This window comes from Triplophysa rosa, linkage group LG1 (genome assembly GCF_024868665.1).
Source record: "Triplophysa rosa linkage group LG1, Trosa_1v2, whole genome shotgun sequence".
Classification (NCBI taxonomy): Eukaryota; Metazoa; Chordata; class Actinopteri; order Cypriniformes; family Nemacheilidae; genus Triplophysa; species Triplophysa rosa.
The window spans coordinates 5,830,063-5,834,363 of record NC_079890.1 but is presented as its reverse complement, the minus strand read 5'-3'; the positions used below and the strand labels follow the sequence as shown (position 1 = coordinate 5,834,363).

At 45.1% G+C, this 4,301-nt stretch overlaps 2 non-coding genes across 2 annotated transcripts; both read left to right on the top strand.

Annotated features, from left to right (window-relative positions):
- The first annotated feature begins 3,203 nt into the window (after nucleotides 1–3,203).
- Nucleotides 3,204–3,275, top strand: trnap-cgg (transfer RNA proline (anticodon CGG)). Its single transcript has one exon. It is a non-coding gene; the product is annotated as a tRNA-Pro (tRNA).
- A 238-nt stretch (nucleotides 3,276–3,513) lies between these two features.
- trnaf-gaa (transfer RNA phenylalanine (anticodon GAA)) lies at nucleotides 3,514–3,586 on the top strand. Its single transcript has one exon. It is a non-coding gene; the product is annotated as a tRNA-Phe (tRNA).
- The last annotated feature ends 715 nt before the right edge of the window (nucleotides 3,587–4,301 follow it).

The following is a 4,301-nucleotide window of genomic DNA, read 5'->3' as shown; positions in this document are numbered from 1 at the left end:
AGTCATTCAGGTTCCTGGGCTCCACCATCTCTCAGGACCTGAAGTGGGAGTCCCACATAGACTCCATTGTAAAGAAGGCCCAGCAGAGGTTATACTTCCTCCGTCAATTGAGGAAGTTCAACCTACCACAGGAGCTACTGACCCAGTTCTACTCAGTGGTCATCGAATCTGTTCTGTGCACTTCAATTACTGTTTGGTATGGCTCGGCCACCAAATCAGACCTACGAAGACTACAACGGACAGTTCGTAGTGCTGAGAAAATATTGGTGCTCCTCTGCCCACACTTCAGGACCTGTACGATTCCAGAGTGAAAAACAGGGCAAGAAACATCATCATTGACTCCACACACCCAGCACACAAACTTTTGATCTGCTGCCCTCTGGCCGGCGCTTTAGAGCACCAAACACCAAGACTTCCAGACACAGAAGCAGCTTCTTCCCCCAGGCAATCTCCCTCCTAAACAGATAACTGCTCCTTAAGAGCAATATTCCACTTCCACTACTCCTATAGTGTGCACTATAGTGCCTTATTATATCTACATCTTATGTATACATGTATATAACACTACCTCTACTTACTAAATTATCCATTTGCACAAGTGTACATACAATCTGTTAATATGTTTATTCTACTATATACTACCCTGTACAATGTCTCTTATATGTTATTATCCCCCATTTTCTGTAAAATAGTCTTTATTTTATATATGCACAATTTAGAATCTTTTAGACTGTAAATCGTATTATATTGTATTGTCATTGTGTTGAATGTCTGTACTAGAAGCTTCCAACACCAAAGAAAATTCCTTGTGTGTGCAAGCACACTTGGCAATAAAGCTCTTCTGATTCTGATTCTATTTTCTGTACTTTATAAATTGTCAACAGAATAGAGTACTTGACACTAAAATATGGCTAATAGAAAAATTGTTATTACCATTGACAAACTCGGAGTTATCCTTGATGGTGAAGGCTGCGGCCGGGCCTGAGGCTGGGGTTCGCTCTGCTCCTGTGCCGCTGCAGCAGCAGGCTGTTGTTCTCTGACCCTCTGTGTTTGTTCAGAAGAGGCAGTGGGCTGCTTATAACAACAAAAACACATACACACATTTTTGAAAGAGGAACATTGGTTTGCTTAAAAAAATACTTGCAACGCATTCACATTAATGTTACATTCTGAGTGTGAAAACCACATGCGCACTTCTGGACCGCTCCAAGCAAGGTCAACTGGCCACAGGATTGCATCGGACATTTTTCAATCTGTAACACAAATGCATTTGTAACTAAACAATAATGGTTACCTGATCAACTCCATTAAAAGAGAAAGTTGAAGACATTTTACACTTTAATTCAAACCACCTATTCAATGAACATCCCTCCCCCACCCTTTATTTAACAGTCAATAGTTGCAAGGTATCACATAATTCTCAAAATACCTGAAATCAATTAATATCTGTAAGCAATGCCTTGTTTACAGGTTTGTATAACGTTTTCACACATTAACCCTGCTAATATGTTGGTTTTATTAGGTAAATGCAGTAAACAGACAGTGCAACTGTTGTAGGTCAATCGTGCAAGTCAACGAACATTGTTTCATCGTGCAAAAAATCAAATAAACACACTCTTACCCTTTGATAAATCTCGTGCCACTTCTTCTGCCTCGGAGCTGGCCTGTTGCCATCTGATGGCCAGACTCCTGTGCTGGCAAACTTTCTCAGACGAGAAACCCATTCAGCGTCCAACATGGCTTTATGTGACCTTTTTGTAGCCATCTTGTCCTAAACCATTTTGAACAAAGTACTTAATTAAATAAACATTAACACAAAACAAAACAAAACAAAACAGTGTTCATCATAAATCATGCGATGAGGTTATGCATTCTTACCGTTAATACCGTCGTCAGAAATATGCTCTTTGTTTATAAAATAAACGGAGAGGTTCGTGCAGTGACGTTCGCTCTTAGGTCGTGAACTTTCTACTGTACCTTCCTGACCTCTGACACTCCCCCTTCATTCATTCCTCTCGTCATAGATCGTTCGTGATTTCGGTAGCGGGGGCAGGGCGCCCTCGACATTCTCTTGCGCTACGATTGGTCAAATGATGAAAATGTTGAACTTCCGCTTTGCGATTGGCTGCAAATGTTGAATGGCCTACTAATGGCTACGAATGTTGAACGCTGCAACGCGATTCGCCGTGAATGTTGAAGCGCTCCCACGCGATTGGCTGTGAGTTCAACATTCTTCAACATTTTGCCGGACGATCCTTCGGCAGCTGGGACTCTGAATCCAGCTATCTGAGTTCAAATCTCGGTGGGACCTCTCACCGGAACTTCTCCCTTTTTCGGGGCGTCCATGCGGAACCCCGTCAGAGGGGTTGTCAACGCCCTCACCGTTGAGCCTTTCTCCTAGAACGTTTGCGCTGTCAACGAAGCACGAGTGAAGTTCATCCATGTTTACGTGCAGGAGTAGGGTTGTACTTGTGGAACGATGAACCACATAGAAGATGGAGGGTACAGCAGAACAAATTGCCCAGTCTGAGACGTTAATGTGATTGCAACAAACCACAAAAAAAAAAAAATTTGGGCAGAGAGATTTTTCATGCCCAGGGCTAAGGACTTATTTTGACAATTGCTCAACACTAAGGGTGGATAACGCTTTTCAAGAAACTACAGGTAAAGCGCAAATAGACAGCACCACAGCAACGTGCACACTGGCTTATTGAAAATGCAAGTAACACTGCAAGAAAACGTGTGGAATCTTAAGTGACAACTCGATTGTCTTTGCACATGAAGCTCCTGCATCACGTTGCTCTGGGTAAAAGCAATGCTCGTACCATATGGGAGACTCTTGTCATGTGTGTCGAGGTGCCACAGCAAGGAGCGACACCGGACTCTGATGGCGTTTTGTTACTGAACATATGAGTAGGAATCAACACGAAGACCTTTTTCTGTAGCGGTGAGCCTCGACAGGTAGCATAGGGAGGGCTAAGACACACGAATGCGTGAAGGAGGCTTGAAATCCACAGACGTGGAGAATGCGGGCATCGGTCCCGCTACCTCTCGCATGCTAAGCGAGCGCTCTACCATTTGAGCTAATTCCCCGGCGTGGTCTGCGAAAGACGCGCGTTGCCTCGGCTAAATGAAACGGGACACACAGGCGGTGGAAATACCTTTCCCACGGGGCTGGACATCACAATAATGCCACACCGCTCGGCTCGTTGGTCTAGGGGTATGATTCTTGCTTCGGATGCGAGAGGTCCCGGGTTCAAATCCCGGACGAGCCCTGCTTTAGGCCTTCCACTTAACGGTACGACACTCAAAGAGCGCTATGGCAATCTAGAATGTGAAAGCATGAGCCTCGTGGCCGGGTTAGCTCAGTTGGTTAGAGCGTGGTGCCAATAACGCCAAGGTCGTGGGTTTCTTTCCCCGTATGGGCTATTGACTTTTCTCTTGCATCCTGTCCATCGCTCATGGCTACTGCGCCTGGGGTCGTTTGCGGACAGGCCTGCGCAAGTTGACTTGGCTGAAATAGCTCAGTTGGGAGAGCGTTAGACTGAAGATCTAAATGTCCTTGGTTCGATCTTGGGTTTCGGCAAGCGTTACTCTGTCAGTCGCTTTGCTCTTGTTAGAGCAGAGCTTTTTGCCGTCACCAGACCGAGCGGCCTTTACTCTGCAATCTGGCGTGTCGGCAACTGCTTGACACCGGGTTCCATGGTGTAATGGTTAGCACTCTGGACTCTGAATCCAGCAATCCAAGTTCAAATCTCGGTGGCACCTCTCACTGCAACTTCTCACTTTTTCGGGGCTTCCATGTGGAACCCCATCAGATGGGTTGAGCCTTTTTCCTAGAACGTTTGCGCTGTCAACGAAGCACGAGTGAAGTTCATCCATGTTTACTTGCAGGAGTAGGGTTGTACTTGCGGAACGATGAACCACATAGAAGATGGAGGGAACAGCAGAACAAATTGCCCATGTCTGCGACGTTAATGTAATTGCAAACAAACACACTAAAAAAACAAAAAAACATTTGTGCAGAGAGATTTTTCATGCCCAGGGCTAAGGACTTATTTTGACAATTGCTCAACACTAAGGGTGGATAACGATTTTCAAGAAACTACAGGAAAGCGCAAAGAGACGCACCACAGCACACTGGCTTATTGAAAATGCAAGTAACACTGCAAGAAAACGTGTGGAATCTTAAGTGACAACTCGATTGTCTTTGGACGTGAAGCTCCTGCATCACGTTGCTCTGGGTAAAAGCAATGCACGTACCATATGGGAAACTCTTGTCATGTGTGTCGAGGTGCCAC